Source organism: Malaclemys terrapin, chromosome 2, assembly GCF_027887155.1.
Source record: "Malaclemys terrapin pileata isolate rMalTer1 chromosome 2, rMalTer1.hap1, whole genome shotgun sequence".
In the NCBI taxonomy this organism is placed as follows: Eukaryota; Metazoa; Chordata; order Testudines; family Emydidae; genus Malaclemys; species Malaclemys terrapin.
Window position 1 is genome coordinate 32,381,745 of NC_071506.1, and position 12,001 is coordinate 32,393,745.

Sequence of the window (12,001 nt, forward strand, 5' to 3'; positions counted from 1 at the left end):
TGGCAAGGCTTTCACTTCTTTTACTGATACTGAGCCCTGACACATGTTGCTCTGAACCAGGCTTCAGCCGCAAGAACTCAATCAAAACATCTACAAGGAATCGCCTTGAGAACTGTCAGGCTGATGCCTGTCTAGGTATTTGAACTTCAACAACGAGCACAAAGGACTTCAATGTAGCTGTGGTGGCAAGGTACATTTAAAAACACTAAAGTGAGTTAAATTTATTAATTATAGTTATTGTTATTATTATTAGCTAGCTAGCTAAGTTATTAGTTTTTTTTCTGTGTGGAAAATTGTGCACTATTTTACGGGTTGACTGACTGAATGACATAACCCCCCCAATGTCTGTCACTAAATATGGTAATTTTGTCAGGTGTCCGTCGCACAACATGGTGGTGCCAACCCCTGAGGACTGTGCTAAGGGAATTATGTTTAGACTTATTGTATCAGGGGATACTGGTGACTGCTACAGACTACAGACTAGGGACCGAATGGCTAGGCAGCAGTTCTGCAGAAAAGAACCTAGGGGTTACAGTGGACGAGAAGCTGAATATGAATCAACAGTGTGCCTTTGTTGCCAAGAAGGCTAATGGCATTTTGGGCTGTATAAGTAGGGGCATTGCCAGCAGATTGAGGAACGTGATCATTCCCCTCTATTCAGCATTGGTGAGGCCTCATCTGGAGTACTGTGTCCAGTTTTGGGCCCCACACTATAAGAAGGATGTGGAACAATTGGAAAGAGTCCAGCGGAGGGCAACAAAAATGATTAGGGGGCTGGAGAACATGACTTATGAGGAGAGGCTGAGGGCACTGGGATTGTTTAGTCTGCAGAAGAGAAGAATGAGGGGGGATTTGATAGCTACTTTCAACTACCTGAAAGGGGGTTCCAAAGAGGATGGATCTAGACTGTTCTCAGTCGTACCAGATGACAGAACAAGGAGTAATGGTCTCAAGTTGGTGGAGGTTTAGGTTGTATATTAGGAGAAACTTTTTCACTAGGAGGGTGGTGAAGCACTGGAATGGGTTACCTAGGGAGGTGGTGGAATCTCCTTCCTTAGAGGTTTTTAAGGTCAGGCTTGACGAAGCCCTGGTTGGGATGATTTAGTTGGGGATTGGTCCTGCTTTGAGCAGGGGGTTGGACTAGATGACCTCCTGAGCTCCCTTCCAACCCTGATATTCTATGATTCTATGACACTAAATAAAGAAAATACTTTGTTTTGGAAGAAGATTGCCTGGGTGTCCATCAATTCTATTGGAAAGCGATATCCATGACCTCCCAAGGGTAGCAGGTCTAAGCTGTACTGGGAAGTTTTTTCCTAAAAGTCTTTTCCTGAAAAACCCTGGCAATTTATCTAGGGCAGGCCCCCTTTCACCTTGCAAAAACAGATAAATGAGTCAACTAAAGGAAACTTATGATAAATGCAGGTAGGGCAATAGGAATCTGTTTTGGGGGTGGGGGTCAGTGTGTACCAAGACTGCAACATGGTATTTTTCATAAAGTCTGTGTAGTCTCTTGGCCATTTGAACGTATGAAATTTAAGTTCAACACAATTGTGCCTTGTTACCTATTATATCCTGTAATGCTTTTTCTTGCTTTTTTGAATATACTTCTAATTACCTAATTTTCTCTCAATAAATAAGACTTTGTGTATGTCTACACTATGAAATTAGGTTGATTTTATAGAAGTCGATCTTTAGAAAGTGATTTTATACAGTCGATTATGTATGTCCCCACTAAGCGCATAAAATCAGCGGAGTGCATCCTCAATACCATGGCTAGCATCAACTCACAGAGCTATCTCACAGTTCCTGCAGTCTCCGCTGCCCATTGGAATTCTGGGTTAAGCTCCCAATGCCTGATGGGGCAAAAACATTGTCACGGGTGGTTTTGGGTACATGTCGTCAGTCTCCCCTCCCTTCCTCCCTCCCTCCCTCCATGAAACAGCAACAGCAGACAATTGTTTTGTGCCTTTTTTCCTGGGTTACCCGTGCAGACGCCATAGCATAGCAAGCATGGAGCCCGCTCAGCTCACCGCTGCTGTTGTGAGCATTGTAAACACCTCGCGCATTATCCTGCAGTATGTGCAGAACCTGGCTAGGAGCCGCCAGCACGAGGACGATTGTGAGGAGGACATCGACACAGACGTTCCTGAAAGCATGGGATATGGCAATTGGGACATCATGGCAGCAGTGGGGCAGGTTGATACAGTGGAATGCCGATTCTGGGCCTGGCAAACAAGCACAGACTGGTGGGACCGCATAGTGTTGCAGGTATGGGATAATTCCCAGTGGCTGCGAAACTTTCACATGAGTAAGGCCACTTTCCTGGAACTTTGTGAGTTGCTTTCCCCCGCCCGGAAGTGCAGGAATACCAAGATGAGAGCTGCCCTGACAATTGAGAAGCAAGTGGTGATAGCCCTGTGGAAGCTTGCAATGGCTGACTGCTACCAGTAAGTCGGGAATCAATTTGGAGTGGGCAAATCTGTGGGGGCTGCTGTGATCCAAGTAGCCAATGCAATCACTGACCTTCTGCTAACAAGGGTAGTGACTCTGGGAAATGTACAGGTCATAGTGAATGGCTTTGCTTCAATGGGGTTCCCTAACTGTGGTGGGGCGATAGACGGAACACATATCCGTATCTTGGCACCGGACCACCTTGCCAACCAGTACGTAAACTGCAAGGGGTACTTCTCAATGGTGCTGCAAGCACTGGTGGATCACAAGGGATGTTTCACCAACATCAACGTGGGATGGCCAGGAAAGCATGATGCTCGCATCTTTAGGAACTCCGGACTGTTTGAACAGCTGCAAGAATGGACTTACTTTCCAGACCAGAAAATTACCATTGGGGATGTTGAAATGTCAATAGTTATCCTTGGGGACCCAGCCTACCCCTTGTTCCCATGGCTCATGAAGCTGTACACAGGCAGCCTGGACAGTAGTAAGGAACAGTTCAACTATAGGCTGAGCAAGTGCAGAATGGTGGTAGAATGTGCCTTTGGATGTTTAAAAGCTCGCTGGTGCTGTTTGCTGACTAGGTCAGACCTCAGCGCAACCAATATTCCCATTGTTATTGCTGCTTGCTGTGTGCTCCATAATATCTGTGAGAGTAAGGGGGAGACGTTTATGGCGGGGTGGGAAATTGAGGCAAATCTCCTGGTGGCCATTTTTGAGCAGCCAGACACCAGGGTGATTACAAGAGCACAGCTAGGCATGCTGCTCATTAGAGAGGCTTTGAAAACCAGTTTCATGACTGGCCAAGCTACAGTGTGACAGTTGTGTGTGTTTCTCCTTGATGCAAACCCGCCCCCCTTGTTGATTTTAATTCCCTGTAAGCCAACCACCCTCCCCCCTTCGATCACAGCTGGCAAAGGAAATAAAGTCACTATTGTTTTGGAACCATGCATTCTTTATTAATTAAAAAAAAAGGGGAGATAACTGACAAGGTAGCCCGGGTGGGGTGAAGGAGAAGGGGAGGAGGGAAGGACAAGGCCACATTGCTTATTGTAGCCACACTACAAATCAAAACTGTTTGAATGACAGCCTTCTGTTGTTTGGGCCATCCTTTGGAGTGGAGTGGCTGGGTGCCCGGAGCCTCCCTCCACCGCGTTCTTGGGCATCTGTGTGAGGAGGATATGGAACTTGGGGAGGAGGGCAGGTTGTTATACAGTGGATGCAGCGGAGGTCTGTGCTCTTGGTGCTTTTCCTGCAGCTCCACCAGATGCTTGAGCATGTCCATTTGCTACCCCATTACCCTCAGCATCGCCTCCTGCCTCTTCTCATCGCACTCACTTAATGCTTTCCTGGCCTCTGTCACTGGATGCCTCCATGCATTCAGCTGTGCCCTATCAGTGCGGGAGGACTGCATGAGCTTGGAAAAGATGTCATTGAGAGTGCATTTTTTTCACCTTCTAATCTGCGATAACCTCTGGGACGGAGATGATAGGGGGAGCATAGAAACATTTGCACCTGCAGGGGGATAAAAAGGGAGAGTAGAATTTAAGATACATTTCTGAGAACAAAAGGGAGATCTTTCACAGTGAAGCAAGCAATTCACAGCAGACAGCACATGTGCTTTAGGTACAAGGTCACATTTTGCCTTTTATATTGAGCACCTGCCGGTATGGTGACACATCACACATGGCTGGGCAATAGAATTTGGTTTTCAGGCAGCCATGGTAAGCCAAAGGGTACGCGGGGTTGGCTTCTTCTGCCTTCATAACATGTGGGAATGGTTTTAAACTGCAGCACCCTCCTTTCCCAGAGCAAGCAATGGGTTGGGCTCCACATTTAAAAGGAGGGGCTGCAGTTTTCAGGTGGATGTGCAGCACACCGCTCTTTCCACCCCACCGTGTGGCTATTCTCTGGGATGAGCCCTTTACCCCTCCCCCCCACTGCATGGCTATTCTCAGGGATGATCCCTTTTAGCCAAGCTCAAAGAGTCCAGCATGAACGGGGTCCTTTTACTGTTCCCTTAAAAAAATTCCCCTATTTCAACCAGGTGAGCATGAATGATATCACTCTCCTGAGGCTAACACAGAAAGATATAGACCGAATGTTGCTTGAATGAGACCAAAACCCAGGACCATTCACTGCCATGCTTTGTGCTGCAATGATTCCAGACTACTTGCTACTGGCTTGGCGTGGTAAAGTGTCCTACTGTGGAGGATGAAATAAGGCAGCCCTCCCCAGAAACCTTCTGCAAAGGCTTTCAGAGTACCTCCAGGAGAGCTTCATGGAGATGTTCCTGGAGGATTCCCGCTCCATCCCCAGACATGTTAAAAGACTTTTCCAGTAGCTGTACTGGCCGTGAATGCATCCCGATTCTTCAGGGCAAATCAAACATTAAAACACAATTGCTTTTAACCCTTGTAGTGTTTCTCTGGCTTCAGGGTCCGGGAACCCGCCTTGGGAGAGTATTGGCTCCAGGGTGATGAAAAGGTCCTGGCTGCCAGGGAGAACGGATTCTCCGCTTACCTGCTGCGCATTCTCCTCCTCCTCCTCCACAAAACCCTCCTCCCTGTTGCATGAGACTCCCCCCTTGCAGATGTCCACGGACAGTGGTGGGGTAGTGGTAGGGTCCCCCCCTAGAATGCCAAGCAGCTGATCACAGAAGCAGCATGTATGTGGCTCTGACCCAGAGCAACCGTTTGTCTTGTTTTGGTAGGCTTGCCTGAGCTCCTTAACTTTCACGCGGCACTGCTGTGTGTCCCTGTTGTAGCCTCTCTCTACCATGCCCTGTGCAATTTGTGGCATATATATTAGCATTTCTTCTTTTTGATCGGAGTTCTGCCTGCAGAGATTCTTCTCCCCCTACAGCAATCAGATCCAGTGTCTCCCATTCAGTCCATACTGGAGCTTGTTTGCGATTCTGGGACTGCATGGTCACCTGTGCTGCTGAGCTCGCCACGCTGACCAAACAGGAAATGAAATTTAAAATTTCCCGGGGCTTTTCCTGTGTACCTGGCTAGTGCATTGGAGTTCAAAATACCATCCAGAGCAGTCACATTGGAGCACTCTGGGATAGCTCCCGGACGCCAATACCGTCTAATTGCGTCTGCACTACCCCAAATTCGACCCAGCAAGGTCGATTTTAGCGCTATTCCCCTTGCCGAGGAGGAGTACAGCAGTCGATTTTAAGAGCCCTTTAGGTCAATGGAACGGGGTTGGTTGTGTAGACGCATTGCTTATAAAATTGACCTAATGCAGCTACATTCGACCTAACCTTGTAGTGTAGACCAGGGCTTTGTTTTCAAAGAACTACTGCTTGTCTGTCAATCCTTTGAGCAGAGGGCTGTATCCATGCCCTCCCAAGGGTTAGCAGGATTAGCCTGCTCTGGGGAGTTCTCTGCGGGCCAGAGACAAACCCCCTGGTAATACCCTGGCAATTCCTCTAAGGCGGAATTTCATTTGGTCAGAATAAATTGACAATCAATGTATGGTTATAGGCAGTCCAGTATTGGGAGGCCATAAGTCCAAATCTTGGGGTAACAAATTGGCGTCCCTGGGTGGGCTCAAAGCAGTATTTGAAGCCTAGAGCAAGGTAGAATGCTCCACACCAATTTGAGAGGTAAGAAATTGGTATCCCTGGTTTGGTGGGCTCGAGGTAGTAGTATTTAAAACCTTAAGGCTTGAACCTGTCATTTCAAGGCCTAAAAAGAGGCTATAGTGCCCCTTATTGGATAGGAGGATGATTGACACCATGCAGATTTTTTTTCCTTTTCTCTTCTTTCTGTTATTTCTTTCTGTTTTCTTTTCTCTGTTGTTTATTTTTGTAACTGTTTTAAGAACAACCGTTTTTTCATAAAGCATGCTGAGAGTAAATAACCAAAGGTAAGTGAATATACGTATGAGATAAGTCTAGGATTTTTTTTAAAAAGGTACCTGTTAGGAATTGTTGTTAGAGATTAAGAATTAGTGATAAAAGTTTTAAAGTAAAAGGGTATTTAGGTGATCACCACCCGAGAGGGGATGGGGTAATCATCAGGTAAATAGGCCAGAAGAAGGGCAATCTGGCCCAAGGGAAACAGAATTGGGCACCTAAGACCTAAGGAAGGTAGATTCTGGGGTCAGGCACCGAGGATAGGAAGGCCTTGGGAGGCAGACTTTATCCCATAGAAACTAGTAAGAAGTCAGGAACAAGGGTCATTGTTTGACTAAGCACTTGCAGCAGTATGTGAGTTCGTCAAAGAACTTGTGACTCAGGTGTGGCTGGGATTGTTCTGTGCCTGAGACCATTACCTGGCCTAGTTCTTGCAATAGTACCTGGCTCAGTTTCTGGAAGTACTGGCAGCCGTACATAAGTTCACTAAAGAACTTACGGCTCAGGTGTGGCTGTGGTTGTAATCATACCCGGAGACCATTACTTGGCCAGTAAGATTTTGGAAGGGCTGGTAGCAGTTTGTGAGTTTTAAGAAAGCTTACAAACCCAGGTGTGGCTGGGGTTGTAATCATACCTGGGGATCACTACCTGGCCAAACAAATAACATCAAAATGATAGCAAAAGGGAAACTGAGGCACAATAGCATTTTAGAAATAATGTTGTGAAACAATTTGGAAGATTTTGTTAAAAAGGTAGGATGTGGTCCTTGGAAAGAAAATGCATTCATTTAGCCTGGTGCTTATCAGTAACTGTGCAGGCAATGGGACGAATGGATTCAACCTAAGAAAAAAGGCTTTTTCTCAGGTGAACCAAATAAGAAGGAGAAAAAGCCTGGGCCACCCAGAGGATTCAGGGGGCCTGGGGTCTTCGGCGGTGGGGGTCCTTCTGCTCTGGGTCTTTGGGGCACTTCGGCGGCGGGTCCCGGAGCGAGGGAAGGACCCGCCGCCGAAGACCCAGAGTGGAAGGAACCCTCGCCGCCGAATTGCCGCCGAAGACCCGGAGCAGAAGAAGCTCCAGGTCTTCACTCCAGGTGTGTTTGGCGGCACTGAAGGACCTGCTGCTGAAGACCCGCCGAAAACTCGTGGGAGCCCCTGAAAACTCTCGTGGGGGCCCCTGCAGGGCCCAGGGCCTGGGGCAAATTGCCCCACTTGCCCCCCCCCCCCCCCGCTCTGGGCAGCGCTGGAAAAAGCAAGCTGCCTTGCAAGGACTCCAGTTTGTAGCTTGAACTCTAGATGCAGACATAGATAAGTTATTAAAAGAATTGCAAGAATTAAGAAAAGAAAAAGAACTTAAGAATAAAGCGTTAGCTAATTTAAAAGAAGAAGCGGATACACTGAGAGCAACTTTGTTGGTTCAAACAGTGCAAATTGTTGAATAGCAAAATGAGCTAAATAAAATAAAAGGAGAACAGGAAAAGTTAATGAAAGAAGTTGAGGGATGGAAACAGAAAGCAATGGATAGGCAAGCTGCAATGAGAGTAGTACTCTCGGATGCAGGTGAAAAAAAAGAAATAAACCATACAGCCTGCAAAAAAACAAATGTGTGTGTTAAAGGAAGAATTAAAAGCAACTAAAGGAGTGATAGCTGCAATAGGATCAGGAAGTGGTGAAGGGACAGAATCTGCTGAGGAGGACCTAGGCCCTCCTAGTTATGATGACCATTGTGAGGCGCCTTTTCCAGGATTGTGCAACCCATTAAGAGAAGAACTTGAAGAACTGCAAAGGTCACCTCCCTTATCTCCAACTATTACCACTACAGTAACTAAAACCACTGCACAAGGAAATCAAGGAGGTCTAGAAGAAAGGGTAGAGGAAAGATCATATATCCCTGAACAGATGAGGGATTTGGGAAAATCAATGGATCCTATAAATAGGAACACAGTGGTTGGATGGTTAGCCAAGACAGGAATACCTGGGTTGATGGGGAATGATCTCTCCTCCTTAATAAAGGAATGTATCAATTTGGATGAGTTTGCTGGACTTCCTTATGATATCCAGGGAGGAGGAGAGAGCGATACAGATATAATAGAAAGAGAAACTTCGACTTTTTTCTTCCCCAGTGAAAATCCAGTTATATGGTTCCACAGGGAGAAACAACAATTCAAGGAAAGGCCAGAACCATATATAACTAGGAAAAGGTTATTATATAGACATTCTGGAATCATCCCACTAGGATATCAAATAATATATGATTCTACACAATTTAAAAGAGAATTAATGCTGGGATTTCATCCAACAATTAGAATGGCAATGGTTTCTGATGATCCCGCTCAAACTCCTTTACACCATATAGAAGAGAAAGCAAAAAGATTGTAAGAAATACAAAGGGAAACAATGCCGCCCCCAAAAGTGAAATCTGAGAGAGTATCAGTGATAACTTCCTCCAATAATGGTCCAAGGGGACAGAAAAACCAGCAAAATAAGCAGAATAAAGGAGAAGTAAACAGAGGAGAAAATAAAAATAGGAGAATTGTTCCATATGAACAAAGGGCAGTGATCCAGGAAGGAATTGGCTATGGAAAAAATGACTACAGTATGAACCTAAAGACCAAATTAATGCGTTACCTACAGAGGAATTGCTTCAAAAATTAGCTAATCATGAGAGAAGTATGCCTACAGCTCCACCCAGTCCTAAAGATCAGGTATAGGGAGGCCGAGTGCCCCCTATCTCCCCAATATCAGCAGAAGATCATGCTGATTTGGTGATACATTTAAAATGGATGACTGGGGAAGACGCACTGTATATGTGGAATTTAATAGGGGAGCATTCGGACAAAATATGTTAATAGATACAGTTGTCACATTTTCTGTAATAAGCACAAAGAATAAGAACTTATTTTGACCACCTGTAATTACAAGGAAATTACAAGGATTTAATGAAGCAAAGAGTAGGGTACCGTTTAGTGTTCCAGTTTGTTTTCAGTTAGGAACAAAGCAAGGAAAAGAAAAGTTTGGTTTAGTGGCTCTTGATGGTGATGGAATAATAGGAATCGATGTACTGAAGAATCTTAGGTTAATAATAAATTTGGTAAATAAGGTATTATGGGAAATGCCATCTAATAAAATAAATGCTTTAGATCAACCAATCGTTATTGAAGCAGGATATAGGTTAGCTGCTATAAAAGCCATTGAGGAAATAAAATGACCTGATTGGCCACCAGAACTATTGGAAATTGCACAAAAGTATAAAGAGGTCTTCACTACTACCAAGACAGAATATGGAAAAATTGAGGCAGAAGTATTAATTACTGGAACTGATCCCCCAACTCAAAGACAATATAGATATTCTAAGGAAACAGAACCTAGTTTAATGAAAACTATTCAAGGTCTTTTAGAGCAAGAAGTTACAGTTGAACAACAGAGTACAAATAATGCAGCTATTTGGCCAGTTTTAAAGGCAGATGGTAAAACTTGGAGATTAACCATCGATCTTAGGCCACTGAATAAAGTAACTCCAATGACTACTCCAGTGGGAGCAAAATATCCAGAAGTGATTGCTTCCATTATGGGAGGAGCATGGTGGTTTACAGTCCTAGATTTAGCAAATGCATTCTTTGCTATACCCTTACAACCAGATTCTTGGTATAAATTTGCCTTTAAATTCCAAGGACGACAGTTAAGTTTCACTCAACCGCCCCCCACCCCCCCCAAGGATTTCATAACAGCCCTGCTGTATGCCATATGGATGTAAATAAGATATGGGATAAAATGCCTAATAAGGATAGCATCATATCATACGTAGATGATATCCTTATTAGTACAAAAAACTAGGGAAGAAAACTTAGAAATATTAGATCAGGTTTTACAAAAGATAAAGGAAACAGGGTTTAAGGTTAGTCCAGAGAAGGTTCAAATATGCCAACAACAAGTAAACTACCTAGGAGTAACGTTAGGACAAGAAGGACAATCAACAGATAAACAAAGGTGGTGTATGGATGTATATAGACGTAAATTGCAAGCCAAAGTTATATATAGAAGTCAATTAAAGCTACAAGTGCCCTGGTATACACATATAATAAAAAATGAGTGTGAGGAAGGAAGTTCAGGTCAATTTTTATTTCACTATAGGTGTGAAGGTAATGTGAATATAACCAAAAAGTGAAGAGGTGGAACATGGAGAATCATTGGTCCTCAATTCAATTATCCTTTTACTATCTCATGGATATCCAAACCTGACTCAACTGATATTGGTCCATACATATCCTCTGTGGGCAGGAAGGGACAAGCTGCTTCCCACCACGGCGGGTGGGACGGGCCAGGTCATCCCGTCCCCTCCCCTGCGGTTGGAAGCAGCTCCTGTCCCTTTCCTCCCAAACAGTGCCAAAAGGCTGCTGCTGGCCACATTCTGGTGTGAACCCTGGCAGAAATCTGGGAAGGGAGGAGCAAGTGACCCTGCATGCCCCCCATGCATTGCCTCGGGAAGACGTGGTACCAGGAAAGGCGGGTCCATTCTGGGGGCCCACCCAGGCATGGAGGGCAGAGAGTGCCAGGCATGGAGGGTCGGGTTAGTCAGTTGCCCCCATGTGAGAGGTGTATGGGTGTGTGTGTCACCTCTCCCTGTGTGAACCCTAAAGCCTTAAAGATAAGAAGGTAAATAAAATGAATCCAACTGCACAGTATTTCTTTTTAACAGGGGCTCAGTCAACTGGATGTTAATTTGAATGTTTGTACTGCATAATTCTGATTGATTGCCCTTGAACTTGCTTGAATATGAGTAATTTTACTAGGTGTCCCATATTCAGCATAGGGAAATATTATCACCCTACATAGTCATGATGTCTAAAGCTCAAAGTGACTGGTTATCTTCTATTGTAGTACTAGGGTTAAATGTTAACACCAATGTTAACCAATAGAACACAAACTCTGGGCAATAAAATAAAACAAGACATGGAAAACAGTGGAACTTGAAGCTTGTATGGAAGAATGAGGAATTGGATAGATTTGTAATAATGATGTGATTCAACCTTATGATGTATGTTTAAATCGTGAAAAAGGAAAATGCCATTATCAATTAGATTCTTTCCCATTTAATGTATCGATTGTTATATATACTGGAAAAAAATGTGCATGTCTTAGAAGTTGGTGTACACTGTTTAAGATAAATGACATCTACAATATAACTCATAATCTGTATGAGAACAAAAGCTTGTGTAACACTACGTCAACGGTTGGTTGTGATTTCAATTTCACATTACCCAAAATTGAAAATGAAGAAATTAAAGATCAGTATCAGATATATAAAAGAATAAGGCTAAACATAAGTTTGATTAAACAATTTATGGATCATCCTGAATTGCAAAAACAACTACAAAAAGCTCAGAAAAATGCACAAAGGATTAGGGTTACTCTTCGCTACTCTACTAAAAAAATTAAACACGTGATTGAGCGTATAAGAAGTGATACCTCTTATCAAACATAGCTGGTGGAAAGTATTTTTGGGATGGTCCCCCACAGCAACAGGATTCTTTAATGTAATTTTACAACCTATTGTGATAGTCTTAGCATTCCAAATTGCAATGGCAGTTATGCTTATTGTTTTGGTATACTGGATCAAGCAAAAATTCAAACAACTGAAGTATGTACATTCCCTAAACATTAAACGAAGCTACTATGGCACACA